The sequence below is a fragment of the Triticum urartu genome, chromosome 2, assembly GCF_003073215.2.
Source record: "Triticum urartu cultivar G1812 chromosome 2, Tu2.1, whole genome shotgun sequence".
Taxonomy (NCBI): domain Eukaryota; kingdom Viridiplantae; phylum Streptophyta; class Magnoliopsida; order Poales; family Poaceae; genus Triticum; species Triticum urartu.
Window position 1 is genome coordinate 544913620 of NC_053023.1, and position 23031 is coordinate 544936650.

The window sequence follows — 23031 nt, forward strand, 5'->3', positions numbered from 1 at the left end:
AGCGGTACAACCGCTGGGCAAAAACAGTGAGCAGGAAAGAGGGGAAGAGGCAAGGAAAACTCTCTCTCTCACACACACCTGAGGAAGGCAAAGAGAGGGTGAGAAAAGTGTACGTGAACTGATTCCCCCAGAGCTTCCTAATGAGGATTCCCTCTTGATAGTACGGGTACTCTACGACCAAAGAAAATAAAAACGTAGAGGACACGTCTTCGATCTTTTCCTTCGAGAGGTAATAGCAATCCGATGTAAGCCTAAGCATCGAGAACCTAAAACATATAGCACACGTTTAGACCACAAAGGGTTGTCATCATCATCCAAAACATAAAGTAGGGAAATGCCCTTTCAGATATTTAGTTACTTCTTTTTGCAGATGATTAATAGATAAATTCCTCACGTCCAGCAATTTATTTTAGAATTTTTGGGGATCCAGATCTTGCGCTAGCTACAGATTACTACAGACTGTTCTGTTTTTGACAGATTCTGTTTTTCGTGTGTTGTTTGCTTATTTTGATGAATCTATGGTTAGTAAAATAGTTTATAATCCATAGATAAGTTGGAATACAGTAGGTTTAACACCAATATAAATAAAGAATGAGTTCATTACAGTACCTTGAAGTGGTGTTTAGTTTTCTTTCGCTAACGGAGCTCACAAGTTTTCTATTTTAAGTTTTGTGTTGTGAAGTTTTCAAGTTTTGGGTGAATTCTTGTGATGGATTATGGAACAAGGAGTGGAAAGAGCCTAAGCTTGGGGATGCCCATGTCACCCCAAGATAATCCAAGGACACCAAAAAGTCAAAGCTTGGGGATGCCCCGGAAGGCATCCCCTCTTTTGTCCACTTCCATCGGTAATTTACTTGGAGCTATATTTTTATTCACCAACATGATATGTGTTTTGCTTGGAGCGTCTTGTATTATTTGTGTCTTTGTGTTTTAGTGTGCCACAATCATCCTTGCTGTACACACCTTTTGAGAGAGCCATACATGAATTAGAATTTGATAGAACACTCTATGTGCTTCACTTATATCTTTTGAGCTATGTAATTTTGCTCTATGTGCTTCACTTATATCTTTTTGAGCTAAGTAGTTTTGCTCTATGTGCTTCACTTATATCTTTTGAGCTATGTAATTTTCCTCTATGTTCTTCACTTATATCTTTTAGCGTTATAATTTTGCTCTATGTGCTTCACTTAGATCTTTTAGAGCACAGTGGTGGATTTGTTTTAAAGAAACTATTGATCTCTCATGCTTCACTTAAATTATTTTGAGAGTCTCTTGATAGCATGGTAATTTGCTTAATAATAATATGCTTGATATTCAAGATTTGTGAAACTTTCTTTTGAGTGTGTTGAATACTAAGAAAAGATTGAAGCATGATAATTGTTTTGAGATATGGAGGTGATAATATTAAAGTCATGCTAGTTGAGTAGTTGTGAATTTAAAGAATACTTGTGTTAAAGTTTGTGATTCCCGTAGCATGCACATATGGTGAACCGTTATGTGATGAAGTCGGAGCATGATTTATTTATTGATTGTCTTCCTTATGAGTGCCGGTCGGGGACGAGCGATGGTCTTTTCCTACCAATATATCCCCCTAGGAGCATGGACATAATACTTTGCTTTGATAACTTCTAGATTTTTCCAATAAGTATATGAGTTCTTTATGACTAATGTTGAGTCCATGGATTATATGCACTTTTTCCCATCCTTCCACCTTTGCTAGCCTCTCTATTACCGCGCACCCTTCGCCGGTATCATACACCTACCATATACCTTCCTCAAAACAGCCACCATACCTACTTATTATGGCATTTCCATAGCCATTCCGAGATATATTGCCATGCAACTTTCCACCGTTCCGTTTATTATGACACACTCCATCATTGTCATATTGCATATCCCGGTACACCGCCGGAGGCATTCATATAGAGTCATATTTTGTTCTAAGTATCGAGTTGTAATTGTTGAGTTGTAAGAAAAATAAAAGTGTGATGATCATCATTATTAGAGAATTGTCCCAGTGAGGAAAGGATGATGCAGACTATGATTCCCCCACAAGTCGGGATGAGACTCCGGACGAAAAATAAATAAAAGAGGCCAAAGAGCCCAAAAAAGAGAAAGAAAAGAGGCCATAAAAAAGAGAAAAGGCCCAAATAAAAAAATGAGAGAAAAGGAGAGAAGGGACAATGTTACTATCCTTTTACCACACTTGTGCTTCAAAGTAGCACCCTGATCTTCATAGTAGAGAGTCTCTCATGTTATCACTTTCATATACTAGTGGGAATTTTACATTATAGAACTTGGCTTGTATATTCCAATGATGGGCTTCCTCAAAATTCCCTAGGTCTTCGTGAGCAAGAAAGTTGGATGCACACCCACTTAGTTTCTTTTGATGAGCTTTCATATACTTATAGCTCTAGTGCATCCGTTGCATGGCAATCCCTACTCACTCACATTGATATCTATTGATGGGCATCTCCATAGCCCGTTGATACGCCTAGTTGATGTGAGACTATCTTGCCCTCTTTTTCTCTTCTCCACAACCACCATTCCATTCCACCTATAGCGCTATATCCATGGCTCACGCTCATGTATTGCATGAAGATTGAAAAAGTTTTGAAAAAGTTAGAGTATGAAACAATTGCTTGGCTTGTCATCGGGGTTGTGCATGATTTAAATACTTTGTGTGGTGAAGATAGAGCATAGCCAAACTATATGATTTTGTAGGGATAACTTTCTTTGGCCATGTTATTTTGAGAAGACACAATTGCTTTGTTAGTATGCTTGAAGTATTATTATTTTTATGTCAATATAAACTTTTGTCTTGAATCTTTCGAATCTGAATATTCATATCACAATTAAGAAGATTTGCATTGAAATTATGCCAAGTAGCACTCCGCATCAAAAATTCTCTTTTTATCATTTACCTACTCGAGGACGAGCAGGAATTAAGCTTGGGGATGCCTGATACGTCTCCAACGTATCTATAATTTTTGATTGCTCCATGCTATATTATCTACTGTTTTGGACTATATTGAGATTTATTTTCCACTTTTATATTATTTTTGGGACTAACCTATTAACTGGAGGCCCAGCCCAGAATTGTTGTTTTTTGCCTATTTCAGTATTTCGGAGAGACGGAATATCAAACGGAGTCCAAACGGAATAAAACCTTCGGGAACGTGATTTTCTCACCTAATGTGATCCAGGAGACTTGGACCCTACTCCAAGGAGTCAAAGAGGCGGTCACGAGGGTGGGGGCGCGCCCACCCCCCTAGGGCGCGCCCCCCTGCCTCATGGGCCCCTTGGTGCTCCACCGACGTACTCCTTCCTCCTATATATACCTACGTACCCCCAAACGAACAGATACGGAGCCAAAAACCTAATTCCACGGCCGCAACTTTCTGTATCCACGAGATCCCATCTTGGGGCCTGTTCCGGAGCTCCGCGGGAGAGGGCCGTCATCACGGAGGGCTTCTACATCATCATAGCCTCTCCGATGAAGTGTGAGTAGTTTACCTCAGACCTTCGGGTCCATAGTTAGTAGCTAGATGGCTTCTTCTCTCTTGTTTGATCTCAATACAAAGTTCTCCCCCTCTCTTGTGGAGATCTATTCGATGTAATCTTCTTTTTGCAGTGTGTTTGTTGAGACCGATGAATTGTGGGTTTATGATCAAGTCTATCTATGAATAATATTTGAATCTTCTCTTAATTCTTTTATGTATGATTGGTTATCTTTGCAAGTCTCTTCGAATTATCTGTTTGGTTTGGCCAACTAGATTGGTAGTTCTTGCCATGGGAGAAGTGCTTAGCTTTGGGTTCGATCTTGCGGTGTCCTTTCCCAGTGACAGAAGGGGCAGCAAGGCACGTATTGCATCGTTGCCATCGAGGATAACAAGATGGGGTTTATTTCATATTGCATGAATTTATCTCTCTACATCATGTCATCTTGCTTAAAGCGTTACTCTGTTTTTAGCTTAATACTCTAGATGCATGCTGGATAGCGGTCGATGAGTGGAGTAATAGTAGTAGATGCAGAATCGTTTCGGTCTACTTGTCACGGACGTGATGCCTATATACATGATCATGCCTAGATATTCTCATAACTATGCTCAATTCTGTCAATTGCTCAACAGTAATTTGTTCACCCACCGTAGAATACTTATGCTCTTGAGAGAAGCCACTAGTGAAACCTATGGCCCCCGGGTCTATTCTCATCATATTAATCTCCATCACTTTAATCTTGCTTTGCTTTTTTACTTTGCCTTTTACTTTTAACTTTGCATCTCTATACCAAAAATACAAAAATATTATATCTATCAGATCTCACTCTCGTAAGTGACCATGAAGGGATTGACAACCCCTAATCATGTTGGTTGCGAGTAGCTATCGTTTCGTGCGGGTACGAGGGACTTGAGTGTGGCCTCCTACTGGATTGATACCTTGGTTCTCAAAAACTGAGGGAAATACTTACGCTACTCTGCTGCATCAAACCTTCCTCTTTGGGGAAATCCAACGCAAGCTCAAGAGGTAGCAGGAGACACCTGGCGCAACGGTCTCGGGGCGTCACAAGTCTCTCCTCCCGGGAGCAGCACCGATTCGTGGGGGATCAGCCCTTCCTCGACCAAATTGTCGATGTCATCATGGCTGATCGTCAACCGGATCCAGTCGCCCTGGATCCAGCCGCGTGGCAGGCCATACCTTGATGAGGATCCGCCCCGGCTGGACCTCTTCCCCTTCGCCTTCGCGGTCGCCTTCTTCGCGCGCTCCAGAGCCACCGTCTTCTCCTTCCCCATGGCTGCAGGCGAAATTCAACGGAGCAGTGACGCCGGGAGCGGAGATGGGATGGCGTAGAAAGCAGAGGAGAAATGAGAAGAATAGGGACACCTTGTGCACAAAACCCCAATCTGGCACACTTATATGGGGCCGCTTCCGAGTGGCTGACCTGTGGGTCCGGATGATCCAATCAAATCCCGCAACAGTCGCGCGCGAGGTACATGGCGAACAAGGTGGCGCGGTGATCGAGGCGGCCTCACCTAATCCCTTCCGATTACTGTGGCCTCCCCAGTCCCGAGTGCTTCCCCAAATCCGAATCCCACGATATCCGCGCGCAGCAAGGTCAAACGGAATATCTTTTCCATATCAGTACTCAAGACATCGCAGTAAAGTTCACTCAGCAGATTCAAGAATGGATCAAGGCGACTGAAAATAAGTTGAGATCATCATGATTGGTCGCAATAAGTCACTGCCGAAGCACGAAAATTGAATCGGAGGAATTCTCAACTCCTTCTCCACTCAAGCCTCGAACCATTCGGGGGCTAATGATGAAGTTATGTACCTAGGGTAGGGTCATAGGCCTGACCTAGACGCCCTCCCCAAAGACATCACCCTAAAGCCAGAAGCATTCAAAGGGTACCATCATCCACTCAACCAGAGACATTCCACTCGGAAGAATCAATGTCACTCGACCATCACAGAAATCACTCGACAAACAAAAGATCTAAAGTTAATCTACACAGCAATGGTCGGGCGTTTACCCATAGACTTTATTATCATTTATAGCACTTTAATACAGACGTTACCTGTAACGCTCCTTCTTTATGTACATTGAACCCCTTGTAACGTGGGCTAGCTGGGGTCCTGGCGCACTCTATATAAGCCACCCCCCTCCACCGGCACAGGGGTTCGCATCTTTTGTAAACTCACACACACATACAATCAGTCAACCGCCTTAGGGCACCGAGACATAGGGCTATTACTTCCTTCGTGAAGGGCCTGAACTCGTAAACTCATGTGTACAACTACTCCATAGCTAGGATCTTGCCTCCTCATACCTACCCCCCATTCTACTGTCAGTCTTAGATCCACGACACTCCCTTCCCCTTTTCCCTCTTTGATGGAAGGAAGGAGGGGAGGCCGAATCCTACTTGGACTAGGAGTCCAAGTAGGACTCCCCCCTTATGGCGCGCCCCCTAGGCCGGCCACCTCCCCCAACCCCCTTAATATACAGAGGCGGGGGGCACCCCGAAGGCACAACAGACATCTCTTAGCCATGTGTGGTGCCCCCCTCCACAGTTTACCACCTCGGTTATATCGTCATAGACCTTAGGCGAAGCCCTGCGCTGGTAACTTCATCATCATCGTCGCCACGCGGTCATGCTGACGGAACTCTCCCTCGTCCTAAATTGGATCAAGAGGTCGAGGGACGTCATCGTGATGAACGTGTGCTAAACATGGAGGTACCGTACGTTCGGTGCTAGGGTCGGTTGGATCGTGAAGGCGTTCGACTACATCAACCGCGTTACTAAATGCTTCCGCTTTCGGTCTACGAGGGTACGTGGACACACTCTCCCCTCCGGTTGCTATGCGTCTCCTAGATAGATCTTGCGTGATTGTAGGAATTTTCGTGAATTACTACGTTCCCCAATAGTGGCATCCGAGCCAGGTCTATGCATAGATGATATGCACGAGTAGAACACAAAGAGTTGTGGGTGATAATAGTCATACTGCTTACCACCAACGTCTTACTTTGATTCGGCGGTATTGTTGGATGAAGCATCCCGGACCGACATTACATGACCGCGTTCATGAGACTAGTTATACCGACGTGCTTTGCACACAGGTGACTGGCGGGTGTCTGTTTCTCCAACTTTAGTTGAATCGAGTTTGACTAGGCCGGTCCTTGTTGAAGGTTAAAACAGCACACTTGACGAAAAATCGTTGTGGTTTTGATGTGTAGGTAAGAACGGTTCTTGCTAGAAGCCCGTAGCAGCCATGTAAAACTTGCAACAACAAAGTAGAGGATGTCTAACTTATTTTGCAGGGCATGTTGTGATATGATATGGTCAAGACGTGACGAGGTATAAATTGTTGTATAAGATGATCATGTTTTGTAAAAGTTGTCGGCAACTGGCAAGAGCCTTACGGTTGTCGCTTTATTGTATGAAATGCAATCGCCATGTAATTGCTTTACTTTATCACTAAGCTCTAGCGATAGTCATAGAAGAAATAGTTGGCAAGACGACAACGACGCTACGATGGAGATCAAGGTGTCAAGCCAGTGGCAATGGAGATCATGACGGTGCTTTGAAGATGGAGATCAAAGGCACAAGTTGATGATGGCCATATCGTGTCACATATTTTGATTGCATGTGATGTTTATCCTTTATGCATCTTATTTTGCTTAGTACGGCGGTAGCACTATAAGATGATCCCTCACTAAATTTCAAGGTACAAGTGTTCTCCCTGAGTATGCACTGTTGCTACAGTTCGTCGTGCCGAGACACCACGTGATGATCAGGTGTGATAAGCTCTACGTTCACCTGCATCGGGTGCAAGCCAGTTTTGCACGTGCAGAATACTCAGGTTAAACTTGACGAGCCTAGCATATGCAGATATGGGCTCGGAACACTAAGACCGAAAGTTCAAACGTGAATCATATAGTAGATATGATCAACATAGTGATGTTGACCATTGAAAACTACTCCATCTCATGTGATGATCGGACATGGTTTAGTTAATATGGATCACATGATCATTTATATGACTAGAGGGATGTCTATCTAAGTGGGAGTTCTTTAGTAATATGATTAATTGAACTTCAATTTATCATGAACTTAGTACCTGATAGTATTTGCATGTCTATGTTGTTGTAGATCAATGGTATGTGCTACTGTTCCCTTGAATTTTAATGCGTTCCTAGAGAAAGCTAAGTTGAAAGATGATGGTAGCAACTACATGGACTGGGTCCGTAACTTGAGGATTATCCTCATTGCTGCACAGAATAATTACATCCTGGAAGCACCGCTAGGTGCAAGACCCGCTGCAGGAGCAACTCCGGACGTTGTGAACGTCTGGCAGAGAAAAGCTAATGACTACTCGATAGTTCAATGTGCCATGCTTTACGGCTTAGAACCGAGACTTCAAAGACGTTTTGAACGTCATGGAGCATATGAGATGTTCCAGGAGTTGAAGTTAATATTTCAAGCAAATGCCCGAATTGAGAGATATGAAGTCTCCAATAAGTTATATAGCTGCAAAATGGAGGAGAATAGTTCTACAAGTGAACATATACTCAGAATGTCTAGGTACCACAACCACTTGACTCAACTGGGAGTTAATCTTCCTGATGATAGTGTCATTGATAGAGTTCTTCAATCACCACCACCAAGCTACAAAAGCTTCGTGATGAACTATAATATGCAAGGGATGGATAAGACAATTCCCGAGCTCTTCACGATGATAAAGGCCGCGGAGGGCTGGAGGTAGAAATCAAGAAGGAGCATCAAGTGTTGATGGTTAACAAGACCACTAGTTTCAAGAAAAGGGGCAAAGGGAAGAAGGGGAACTTCAAGAAGAACGGCAAGCAAGTTGCTGCTCAAGTGAAGAAGCCCAAGTCTGGACCTAAGCCTAAGACCGAGTGCTTCTACTACCAAGGGACTGGTCACTGGACGCGGAACTGCCCCAAGTATTTGGCGGATAAGAAGGATGTTAAAGTAAAAGGTATATTTGATATACATGTTATTGATGAGTACCTAACTAATGCTTGTAGTAGCACTTGGGTATTTGATATTGGTTCTATTGCTCATATTTGCAACTCAAAACAGGGGCTACGGATTAAACCAAGACTGGCTAAGGACGAGGTGACGATGCGCGTGGGAAATGGTTTCAAAGTCGATGTGATCACCGTCGGCACGCTACCTCTACATCTACCGCTGGGATTAGTTATAGACCTAAATAATTGTTATTTGGTGCCAGTGTTGAGCATGAACATTTTATCTGGATCTTGTTTGATGCGAGACGGTTATTCATTTAAATCAGAGGATAATGGTTGTTCTATTTATATGAGTAATATCTTTTATGGTCATGCACCCTTGATGAGTGGTCTATTTTTGTTGAATCTCGATTGTAGTGATACACATATTCATAATATTGAAGCCTAAAGATGCAAGGTTAATAATGATAGTGCAACTTATTTCTAGCACTGTCATTTAGGTCATATTGGTGTAAAGCGCATGAAGAAACTCCATGGTGATGGGCTTTTGGAATCACTTGATTATGAATCACTTGATGCTTGCGAACCATGCCTCTGGGCAAGATGACTAAGATTCCATTCTCCGGAACAATGGAGTGAGCAACTGACTTATTGGAAATAATACATACTGATGTATGCGGTCCGATGAGTGTTGAGGCTCATGGCGGGTATCGTTATTTTCTAACCTTCACAGATGATTTGAGCAGATGTGGGTATATCTACTTGATGAAACATAAGTCTGAAACATTTGAAAAGTTCAAAGAATTTCAGAGTGAATTGGAAAATCATCATAACAAGAAAATAAAGTTTCTATGATCTGATTGTGGAGGTGAATATTTGAGTTATGAGTTTGGTCTTCATTTGAAACAGTGTGGAATAGTTTCGCAACTCACACCACCTGGAACACCATAGCTAATGGTGTGTCCAAACATCGTAACGGTACTTTATTGGATATGGTGCGATCTATGATGTCTCTTACTGATTTACCGCTATCATTTTGTGGTTATGCTTTAGAGACGGCTGCATTCACGTTAAATAGGGCACCATCTAAATCCGTTGAGATGACACCATATGAACTGTGGTTTGGCAAGAAACCTAAGCTGTCGTTTCTTAAAGTTTGGGGTTGTGATGCTTATGTGAAAAAGCTTCAACCCGATAAGCCTAAACCCAAATCGGAGAAATGTGTCTTCATAGGATACCCAAAGGAGACTGTTGGGTACACCTTCTATCACAGATCCGAAGGCAAGATATTCGTTGCTAAGAATGGATCCTTTCTAGAGAAGGAGTTTCTCTCGAAAGAAGTGAGTGGGAGGAAAGTAGAACTTGATGAGGTAATTGTACCTTCTCCCTTATTGGAAAGTAGTTCTTCACATAAATCAGTTCCACTGATTCCTACACCAATTAGTGAGGAAGCTAATGATGATGATCATGAAACTTTTGATCAAGTTACTACCGAACCTCGTAGGTCAACCAGAGTATGATCCGCACCAGAGTGGTATGGTAATCATGTTCTGGAGGTCATGTTACTTGACCATGATGAACCTACAAACTATGAGGAAGCGATGATGAGCCCAAATTCCGCGAAATGGCTTGAGGCCATGAAATTTGAGATGGGATCCATGTATGTGAACAAAGTATGGACTTTGGTTGACTTGCCCGATGATCGGCAAGCCATAGAAAATAAATGCATCTTCAAGAAGAAGACTGACACTGACAGTAATGTTACTATCTACAAAGCTTGACTTGTTGCGAAAGGTTTCGACAAGTTCAAGGAGTTGACTACGATGAGACATTCTCACCCGTAGCAATGCTTACGTCTGTCCGAATCATGTTAGCAATTGTCGCAATTTATGATTATGAAATTTGGCAAATGGATGTCAAAACAGCATTCCTTAATGGATGTCTTAAAGAAGAGTTGTATATGATGCAACCAGAAGGTTTTGTCGATACTAAAGGTTCTAACAAAGTGTGCAAGCTCCAGCGATGCATTTATGGACTAGTGCAAGCCTCTCAGAGTGTGATCAAAGCATATGGTTTTATACAGACTTTTGGAGAAGCTTGTATTTACAAGAAAGTGAGTGGGAGCTCTGTAGCATTTCTAATATTATATGTAGATGACATATTGTTGATTGGAAATAATACAGAATTTCTAGATAGCATAAAAGGATACAAGAATAAGAATTTTTCAATGAAAGACCTCGGTGAAGCTGCTTATATATTGGGCATCAAGATCTATCGAGATAGATCAAGACGCTTAATTGGACTTTCACAAAGCACATACCTTGATAAAGTTTTGAAAAAATTCAAAATAGATCAGTCAAAGAAAGGGTTCTTGCCTGTGTTACAAGGTGTGAAGTTGAATCAGACTCAATGCCCAACCACTACAGAAGATAGAGAGAAAATGAAAGTCATTCCCTATGCCTCAGCCATAGGTTCTGTCATGTATGCAATGTTGTGTACTAGACCTGATGTGTGTCTTACTATAAGTTTAGCAGGAAGGTACCAAAGTAATCCAGGAGTGGATCACTGGACAGCGGTCAAGAACATCCTGAAATACCTGAAAAGGACTAAGGATATGTTTCTCGTTTATGGAGGCGACAAAGAGCTCGTCGTAAATGGTTACGTCGATGCAAGCTTTGACACTGATCCGAATGACTCTTAAGTCACAAACCGGATATGTATTTATATTGAATGGTGGAGCTGTCAGTTCATGCAGTTCCAAGCAAAGCGTCGTGGCGGGATCTACGTGTGAACCAGAGTACATAGCTGCTTCAAAAACAACAAATGAAGGAGTCTAGATGAAGGAGTTCATATCCGATCTAGGTTTAATACCTAGTGCATCGGGTCCAATGAAAAATATTTTGTGACAATACTGGAGCAATTGCCTTGGCGAAGGAATCCAGATTTCACAAGAGAACCAAAAACATCAAGAGACACTTCAATTCCATCTGCGATCAAGTCAAGGAGGGAGACATAGAGATTTGCAAGATACATATGAATCTGAATGTTGCAGACCCGTTGACTAAGCCTCTCTCACGAGCAAAACATGATCAGCACCAAGACTCCATGGGTGTTAGAATCATTACTATGTAATCTAGATTATTGACTCTAGTGCAAGTAGGAGACTGTAGGAAATATGCCCTAGAGGCAATAATAAAGTTGTTATTTATATTTCCTTATATTATTATAAATGTTTATTATTCATGCTAGAATTGTATTAACTGAAAACTTAGTACATGTGTGAATACATAGACAAACAGAGTGTCCCTAGTATGCCTCTACTAGACTAGTTCAGTAATCAAAGATGATTAAGTTTCCTAACCATAGACATGTGTTGTCATTTGATGAATGGGATCACATAATTAGGATAATGATGTGATGGACAAGACTCATCTGTTAGCTTAGCATAATGACCGTTTAGTTTTATTGCTATTGCTTTCTTCATGACTTGTACATATTCCTTTGACTATGAGATTATGGAACTCCCGAATAATGTAGGAACACCTTGTGTGCTATCAAACATCACAACGTAACTGGGTGATTATCAAGATTCTCTACAGGTGTGTCCGAAGGTGTTTGTTGGGTTGGCATAGATCGAGATTATGATTTGTCACTCCGAGTATCGGAGAGGTATCTCTGGGCCCTCTCGGTAGTGCACATCATAAGAAGCCTTGCAAGCAATGTGACTAATGAGTTAGTTGCGGGATGATGCATTACGGAATGAGTAAAGAGACTTTTCAGTAATGAGATTGAACTAGGTATGGAGATACCGATGATCGAATATCGGGCAAGTAACATACCGATGAGAAAGGGAATAAAGTATGTTGTCATAACGGTTTGACCAATAAAGATCTTCGTAGAATATGTAGGAACCAATATGAGAATCCAGGTTCCGCTATTGGTTATTGACCGGAGATGTGTCTCAGTCATGTCTACATAGTTCTTGAACCCGTAGGGACCGCACGCTTAACGTTCGATGACGATTTGTATTATGTGTTATGTGATTTGATGACCAAAGTTTGTTCAGAGTCCCGGATGAGTTCACGGACATGACGAGGAATCTCTAAATGGTCGAGAGGTAAAGATTCATATATTGTAAGGTTGCATTTGAACATCAGAATGGTTCAGAGTGGTTCGGGCATTTTTTTGGAGTACCGGGAGGTTACCGGAAGCCCCTGGGAGAAGTATTGGGCCTATTGGGCCTTATTGGAGGAGAGGAGAAAGGCCACATGAGAGGGCGCCCCCCCCCCCCGCTTGACCAAACCAAATTGGACTAGGGGAGGGGTGCCCCCCTCTTTCCTTCTCCCTCTCTCCCTTCCCCTTTTCCCTCTCCCGTGGAAGGAAGGAGGGGAGGCCAAATCCTACTTGGACTAGGAGTCCAAGTAGGACTCCCCCCTTATGGAGCGCCCCCTAGGCCGGCCACCTCCTCCTCCCCCATTTATATACGAAGGCGGGGGGCACCCCAAAGGCACAACAGACATCTCTTAGCCGTGTGCGGTGCCCCCTCCATAGTTTACCACATCGGTCATATCATCGTAGTGCTTAGGCGAAGCCCTGCACCGGTAAATTCATCATCACCGTCGCCAAGCCATCGTGCTGATGGAACTCTCCCTCATCCTCAACTGGATCAAGAGCTCGAGGGACATCATCATGTTGAACATGTGCTGAACACGGAGGTGCCATACGTTCGGTGCTAGGATCGGTTGGATCGTGAAGACGTTCGACTACATCAACCGCGTTACTAAATGCTTCCGCTTTCGGCCTACGAGGGTACATGGACACACTCTCCCCTCTCGTTGCTATTCATCTCCTAGATAGATCTTGCATGATCGTAGGAATTTTTTTGAATTACTACGTTCCCCAACAGGTGTTGCAAGTTTACTTATAACAGAAGGTGAATCTAAAGCAAAACTGGATTGCAGTTCATTACCTCCCCTCGTCTTAGAGGGATAAATCTTAGTCTTAGCATCCTTCAGATTCTTCATAGTGATAAATTGATAATAATCCCAAGTGATTCAACAAATATAGCTATGCTCCCCAGCAATGGCACCAGAAAAAGGTCTTGATAACACACAAGTATAGGGGATCGCAACAGTTTTCGAGGGGAGAGTATCCAACCCAAATTTATAGATTCGACACAAGGGGAGCCAAAGAATATTTGAAGGTATTAGCAGCTGAGTTGTCAATTCAACCACACCTGGAGATTAATTATCTACGACAACTTGATAAGTAGCAAAGTAATATGATAGTTTTGATAGTAGTGACAGTAACAAAGGTAACGGTGACAGTGATAGCAATAGTTTTGTAGCAAGCGCAAGAGTAATGAAAGTAGTAGTAACTTATTAAGAACAATATAAGATGAATTTGTAGGCATTGGATCGGTGACTTGTTGGATGATATTCATCATGAGACAGTTATAACCTAGGGCGATACGACACTAGCTCCAGTTCATCAATATAATGTAGGCATGTATTCCATAAATAGTCATACATGCTTATGGAAAGAACTTGCATGACATATTTTGTCCTACCCTCCCGTGGCAGCAGGGTCCAATTGGAAACTAAGGGATATTAAGGCCTCCTTTTAATAGAGAACCGAAACAAAGCATTAACACATGGTGAATACATGAACTCCTCAAACTACGATCATCACCGGGAGTGGTCCTGACTATTGTCACTTCGGGGTTGCCGGATCATAACACGTAGTTGGTGACTATAACTTGCAAGATCAGATCTAGAACATGGATATAAATGGTGATAACATAAACGGTTCAGATCTGAAACATCGCACCCGGGCCCAAAGTGACAAGCATTAAGCATGGCAAAGTCATAGCAACATCTATCTTAGAACATAGTGGTACTAGGGATCAAGCCCTAACAAAACTAACTCGATTACATGATGAATCTCATCCAACTCCTCACTGACTAGCGAGCCTACGAAGAAATTACTTACTCCTGGTGGGAGCATCATGGAATTGGCGATGGAGAAGGGTTGGTGATGACAAAGAACGAAGATCCTACTCTCCGGAGCCCCAAATGAACTATGGATCTGGCCTCCCGATGAAGAACAGGAGGTGACGGCGGCTCCGTCTCGTGGAACGCGATAATTCTTTTCCCTGATTTTTCTCTCCAAATATGTGATTGTATAGTATCAGGGTTGAGGTCTGCGGGGCCACCAGGTGGGGACAACCCGCCTGGGCGCGCCAGGAGGGGGCACGCTTTGGTGGGTTGTGCCCACCCAGGTGCCCCCTCCGGTGGATCTTGGCTCCAGAAATTCTCTTTATTGATATAAAAATTCCTCCCGAAGTTTTGTTCCATTCCGTGAACTTTTATTTCTGCACAAAAACAACACCATGATAGTTCTGCTGAAAACAGCGTCAGTCCGGGGTTAGTTTCATTCAAATCATGCAAATTAGAGTGCAAAACCAGAGGAGAAGCATTAGGGAAAGTAGATATGTTGGAGACGTATCAGCCCTCTCGGTAATACACATCATAAGCTTGCAAGCAAACGACAAAGGAGTTAGTCACAAGGTGATGTATTACGGAACGAGTAAAGAGACTTGCCGGTAACGAGATTCAACTAGGTATAAAGATACCAATGGTCGAATCTCGGGCAAGTAACATACCGGTGGACAAAGGCAAGTATGTATATTGTCATAACGGTTTGACCGATAAAGATCTTCGTAGAATATGTAGGAGCCAATATGGGCGTCCAGGTTCCGCTATTGGTTATTGACCAGAGAAGTGTCTCGGTCATGTCTACATAGTTCTCAAACCCATAGGGTCCACACGCTTAACATTCGACGACGATATAGTATTATATGAGTTATGTGATTTGGTGACCAAATGTTGTTCAGAGTCCCGGATGAGGTCATGGACATGAAGAGGAGTCCCGAAATGGTCGAGAGGTAAATATTGATATATATATATATATATATATGTATTGGATGATGGTATTCGGACACCGGAAGTGTTTCGGGGGGTATCGGGCACTTACCGGGTCACTGGAAGGGGTTCCGGGCACCCCCGACAAAAGATATGGGCCAAGAGGGGAAATGCACCAGACACAAGGGGCAGGTGCGCCCCCCATATGGGCCGGCTTAGGAGGAGAAGGAAAGAGGGGAAAGGGAAAGGAAAGAGAGGAATAGGATTCCCCCTTCCTTCCCTCTCCCCCTCCGATATATATGGCAAGGGGGTGCGGCTTGGGAGGAGCCCAAGTAGGATTTGGTCCTACTTGGGACACCTCCTGGCCTCTCCCCTCCCCCTCCCACCTATATATATGTGGGGGCGCCTAGCGCACACAAGATCAATTGTTAGACGTGTGTGGCGCCCCCTCCAATGTTTACACCCCCGGTCATATTTTCGTAGTGCTTAGCAGAAGCCATGCGAAAATCACTTCACCATCACCGTCAGCATGCCGTCATGCTGACGAAACTCATGTACTACCTCGACGTCTTGCTGGATCAAGAAGGCGAGGGATGTCACCGAGCTGAACATGTGCATAATGCGGAGGTGTCGTACGTTTGGTACTTGATCGGTTGACGTGAGAAGAAGTTCGACTACATCAACCGCGTTGTGAAACGCTTCCGCTTACGGTATACAAGGGTACCTAGACACACTCTCCCCTCGTTGCTATGAATCTCCATGGATAAATCATTGTGTGTGCGTAGAATTTTTTTGTTTTCCATGCAACGATTCCCATCAATGGCATCAGAGCCTGGTCTATGCGTAGATAATTTGTATGAGTAGAAAACAATGAGTTGTAGGCAGTGATAGTCATACTGCTTACCACCAAAGTCTTATTTTGATTCGGCGGCATTGTGGGATGAAGCGACCCGGACCAACCTTACATTTCCATGCACATGAGACATGTTCCACCGATAGACATGCAACTAGTTTTGCATAAAGGTGGTTGGCGGGTGTCTGTTTCTCCTACTTTCGTTGAATCCAATTTGACCGTGGCCAGTCCTTGAAGAAGGTTAAAACAACAAACTTGATGAAATACTGTTGTGGTTTTATGCATAGGTAAGAACGGCTCGTGCCAGAAGCCCGTAGCAGCCACGTAAAACTTCCAACAACAAAGTAGATGACGTCTAACTTGTTTTTGTAGGGCATGTTGTGATGTGATATGGTCAAGACATGGTGTGATAAATGTTATTGAATTTACTTTATGTTGTCAAATAATAAATTCCTTGGAAAGTGTTGGTATGGAGGGCAACCGTGGATACGGCTAGCCATGGAAAGTGAAAGTATGGTTGAAAAAGGAATAAACTTTATTTTCTGTTTGGGAACCGCCTATGATATATCTAGCATGGAAAGTGTTGGGAACCCTAAGTCGTTTTCGTTGGTGGGAAGAATACACCTCCCAAAATGTTTTTATCTCTAAATTTTTCACTCTGAGCTCTGGCACCTCTACAAATCCCTACTTCCCTCTACGAAGGGCCTTTCTTTTACTTTATGCAATTTTTTATTTTTGAATTTGAGTCTCCATCTTCTCTTATAAAAGAACCAACCAGGAGGCAATATGATCGTAGTTAATATGTGAGTGTGTTTAATGAATGGATCAATGGATCGTATTAATATGATCATAGTTAATATGTCCAAACTAGACTATTGCTTTGAACAATATAAAAGTCCAAATGTCCATGCTATAAAGAAAAGAATATGATATGACATGATAGGAAGCATTGCACATCAAAAATTCTGTTTTTATCACTTACCTACTCGAGGACGAGTAGGAGTTAAGCTTGGGGATGCTGCTACGTCTCCAATGTATCTATAATTTTTTATTGTTCCATGCTGTTATACTATCAATCTTGGATGTTTTATAATCATTTTATAGTCATTTTATATCATTTTTTGGTACTAACCTATTGACATAGTGCCAAGTGCCAGTTGCTATTTTTTGCATGTTTTTTACATCACAGAAAATCAATACCAAACGGAGTCGAAATGCCACGAAACTTTACGGAGATTTTTTATGGACCAGAATACACCTAATGGGCCCTGGCTGCGGCTGGGGGTGCTCCGAGGAGAGCACAACCCACCAGGGCGCGCCAGGAGGCCCAGGCGCTCCCTGGCGGGTTGTGCCCACCGCGGGTCCCCCGGATCGCCTCTTTGCTCCGTAAATACCCCAATATTCCCAAAACCCTAGGGGAGTCAACGAAATATTGATCCAATCGCCGCAGAGTCCAGAACCACCAGATCCAATCTAGACACCATCTCAGATGGGGTTCACCACCTCCATTGGTGCCTCTCCGATGATACGTGAGTAGTTCCTTATAGACCTTCGGGTCCGTAGTTAGTAGCTAGATGGCTTCATCTCTCTCGCTGAATTCTCAATACAATGGTCTCTTGGAGATCCATATGATGTAACTCTTTTTGCAGTGTGTTTGTTGGGATATGATGAACTTTGAGCTTATGATCAGTTATATCTTTTTATATCCATGAAAGTATTTGAGTTTCTTTGATCTCTTTTATGCACGATCTCTTATAGCCTCATATTTATTCTCTGGTATTTGGGTTTTGTTTTGCCAACTTGGTCTATTTATCTTGAAATGGGAAGAGGTGCTTTGTGATGGGTTCGACCTTACGGTACTTGATCCCAGTGACAGAAGGGGAACCGACACGTATGTATCGTTGCTACTAAGGATAACAAGATGGGGTCTATTTCTACATAAATAGATCTTGTATACATCATGTCATCGTTCTTATTGCATTACTCCATTTCTCCATGAACATAATACACTAGACGCATGCTAGATAGCGGTCCATGTGTGGAGTAATAGTAGTAGATGCAGGCAGGAGTCGATCTACTAATCTTGGACATGATGCCTATATACTGATCATTGCCTGGATATCGTCATGATTATTTGAAGTTTTATCAATTGCCCAACAGTAATTCGTTTACCCACCGTTTGCTATTTTTCTCGAGAGAAGCCACTAGTGAAACCTACGGCCCCCGGGTCTCTTCTTTTTTATATTTGCCTTTGTGATCTATTTTTATTCGCTTTTACTTTCAGATCTATTAAACCAAAAATACAAAAATACCTTTCTGCAATTTATTCTTATTTATTTTATCTCGCATTCCTGTCCGATCTATCTATCAATTTATTACAACTTTCTCGCGTCCATTTGCCAATTTCTGGCACCGTTACCTGAAAGGGATTGACAACCCCTTTAAACGTTGGGTTGTGAGTATTTGTTGTTTGTGTGTAGGAGCCGTCCACGTAGTGTTACGTGGTTCTCCTACTAGTTCGATAACCTTGGTCTCATCGCTAAGGGAAATACCTACCGTCGCTGTGCTGCATCGTCCCTTCCTCTTTGGGGAAATACCGACGTAGTTCTAGCATACATCAAAAGGAATTTCTGGCGCCATTGCCGGGGAGACATCATCAACATCTACCAGGTTCCTAATCACAAATCTCATCTCCCTGCAATTTACATTATTTGCCATTTGCCTCTCGTTTTCCTCTCCCCCCACTTCACAAAAAATTGCCATTTTATTCGCCCTCTTTTTTGTTTGTTGTTTTCTCGTCAGATCTACCCTTTGTTTGCAATCATGAGTGATTTTGGTATGGCTGAAACAGATGATGGCCTGACTCCTAAAATTGGACGATCTGGCAATCTGGATGCCAAAATTTTTGTTTTGGGGCAAGGGAATGTTATAGGAAAAGAACGTATCCAAGAATTTTTCAATTGCATTGGAAATTTACCTCTTGATGATGTTCCTATACTTAAGAGAACTAAATCTTATGCGGAAGCTATTTCAGCACTAGTTTTGAAACTTGAAAATAAATTTATCTATACCCATCCTACCTTGCAAAGATTGTTTTTTGAGCTTCCCGTTATAAAGAATCCAAGGCTAAAAAGTTGGCCACTCTTGTTCTCATGAATGAGTTTGACTACATAATACAGGAATCTAGGGAAATCTTTGATTTCTATGGTAGGAATCATGCAAAACCGGTGATAGATGAAATTCTTTATAATAGTGATTATGCGTTAAGACATTTGCTTGGGGATAATCAAATTTCTGATGACAATCTTAAAAAGGAAGTCCCTATTCTAGATATAATCCAACAAGTTTTTAATAATGTTAATCAACATTATTCTTGGATTGTTGCCGGAAATCAAAGAGGTTATGATGATAAGCAACTCGAGAGTGCTAAGGTTTCCATGGATAATATATTTTATGTTGTTTTTTACAAAACATCATGCCAAAAATACATCTAAGGAAATTAAGGAGAAGGATAACAAAATGTAGATCCGTGCTTTATGACTAGCTAAGGGCCTAAACAATGGCGCTTGTTGGGAGGCAACCCAATAAATAAAATTTATTTTTGTCTTTTGCTTTCTGTTTTCGAGTGTTTGCACAATTATGCTACTGTTATGATTGTGTTTTCTGTGTTTTAATTAGTGTTTGTGCCTGATACGTCTCCTTCCTATCTATAATTTTTGATTGTTCCATGCTCTTATATTATCATTCTTGGATGCTTTACAATCATTTTATAGTCATTTTATATCATTTTTTGGTACTAACCTATTGACATAGTGCCAAGTGCGAGTTGCTATTTTTTGCATTTTTTTACATCACAGGAAATCAATACCAAACGGAGTCCAAACGCAACAAATTTTTTTGCAGATTTTTTATGGACCAGAAGACATCCAGTGGGCCAAAGAAGCACCTGGGGGGTGCTTCGAGTGGAGTACTGATAACCAACAAGTATAGGGGATCGCAACAGTTTTCGAGGGTAGAATATTCAACCGAAATTTATAGATTCGACACAAAGGGAACCAATGAATATTTGAAGGTATTAGTAGCTGAGTTGTCAATTCAACCACACCTGGAGATTAATTATCTCCAGCAAAGTAGTTTGATAGTTTTGATAGTAGTGACGGTAGCAATAGTAACAGTAACAGTGAGAGCAGTAATTTTGTAGAAAATGTAACAGTGATGATAGCAGTAGTAACTTAGTAGAAACAATATGGAAGAGTTCGTAGGCATTGGATCCGTGACTTGTTGGATGATATTCATCATGTGAAAGTTATAACCTAGGGCGATACGGCACTAGTTCCAGTTCATCGAAATAATGGAGGCATGTATTCCGTAAATAGTCATACGTGCTTTATTAAAAGAACTTGCATGACATCTTTTGTCCTACCCTCCCGTGGCAGCGGGGTCCATATTGGAAACTAAGGGATATTAAGGCCTCCTTTTAATAGAGAACTGGAACAAGGCATTAAGACATAGTGAATACATGAACTCCTCAAACTACGGTCATCATCGGGAGTGGGCCCGGTTATTGTCACTCCGGGGTTGCCGGATCATAACACATAGTAGGTGACTATAACTTGCAAGATCGGATCTAGAACATGGATATAATGATGATAACATAAACGCTTAGATCTGAAATCATGGCATCCGGGCCCAAAGTGACAAGCATTAAGCATGGCAAAGTCATAGAAACATCAATCTAGGAACATAGTGGATACTAGGGATCAAGCCCTAACAAAACTAACTCGATTACATGATGAATCTCATCCAACTCCTCACCGACCAGTGAGCCTATGAAGGAATTACTCACTTCCGGTGGGGAGCATCATGGAATTGGCGATGGAGAAGGGTTGGTGATGATGAGGAACGAAGATCACCCTCTCCGGAGCCCCAAACGGACTCCAGATCTGCCCTCCCGAGGAAGAACAGGGCTTGGCGACGGCTCCATCTCGTGGATCACGATAATTCTTTCTCCTTGATTTTTTCTCCGAAAATAGGAATTTATAGTGTCAGGGTTGAGGTCTGCGGGGCCAGGAGAGGGAGGCGCGCCCTGGTGGGTTGTGCCCACCCAGGGGCCCCTCTCCGGTAGGTCATGGCTTCAGAAATTCTTATATATTATATGAAAATTCCTCGCAAAATTTTGTTCCATTCCAAGAACTTTTATTTCTGCACAAAAACAACACCATGGTAGTTCTGCTGAAAACAGCGTCAGTCCGGGGTTAGTTTCATTCAAATCATGCAAATTAGAGTCCAAAACAAGAGGAAAAGCGTTAGAAAAAGTAGATACGTTGGAGACGTATCAACTCCCCAAGGTTAAACCTTTGCTTGTGCTCAAGCAATTCAGTTGATAAACTGAAAGTGAGAAAGAAAAACTTTGACGAACTCTTTTGCTCTTGTTTGCATAAATAAGCTTAAATAACACCCAGGTTTTTAGCCAGCATTATAACTAACCATGTCAACACTAACTCTTAAAGATTATAATGACTCATATCAATGATGTAATCAACTAGCGAGCAATAATAAGATATATCAAACAGCAACACGTTGTCAAAACAACCATGATATAACATGAAAATAATGGTATCTCGCTAGCCCTTTCTGAAACCGCAAAACATAAATGCATAGCACCTCCAAAGTTCAAGCAGTGACTAAACATTGTAATTCATGGTAGAAAAGATCCAGTCGTGATGCACCCAACATTAGCTACACACAATGCATAAATTATGACCGCTATGCTCTACTCAGTTTCTGGCACTTTTTTTAGAGGGTGATGACACAACATAAAAGTAAATAGATAGTCCCTTCGCAGAGGGAAGCAGTGATTTGCAGAGGTGCCAGAGCTCAATTTTTAAAACAGAGATAAATGTAATTTTGAGACATGAACCCTTCTCATTTACTTCACGACCATCAGTTATGAACATCTTCCATGCTAACAACGCCAGTGGCAGTTCCCAAGCGATAAAAGTAAAGGTTTACTCCCCCTTCACCATCAATCCCGGGGGAGTTTTGTTTAATTATTTGCATTTTTGAGTTCAGGACTGGGAATCCCTATTACCGTCCATTTTCTCGTGCGATGGCGAGTGAATAAACACTCGAACTGAGAATAACACGCTTAGCATGGAAGATATCAACCACCTCCTGTCATTCCATGAACGATCCAGGCAGACAAAAAGGATAATTTTTAGAAGTTTTTAGAGGTGGCACATGCAAATTTACTTAGGACAGCAGGGTAATACCGTATATAGGTAGGTATGGTGGACTCATCTGGAATAACTTTGGGTTCAAGGTTTTTGATGTACAAGCAGAATCCCCACTTAGTACAGGCGAAGGCTAGCAATTTAGATTGAGAAGCGGCCAGCTAGAGAGCAACAACGATCATAACCATGCATTATGCGTAAGTAACATTGGACACTAGCATGAGTAGGATATGAACACCATGAACATAAACATTATAGAGGCTATGTTGGTTTTGATTCAACTACATGCATGAACATGTACCAAGTCAAGCCACTTGAACATTTAGAGGAGGATATCATATCATCATACTACATCACAATCATCTTAACGCTATGTTGATATCCAAGATAAATCATTATTAACTCCCAGCTACTTATGCATGGCATGACAAACTATGTTTAATCATAATGGGCTGAAGCCTGGATGCTAGGTTAAACATATTTACACAAACAGAACAAGTTGAGTTCATACCAGTTTCTCTTTGCCACGGC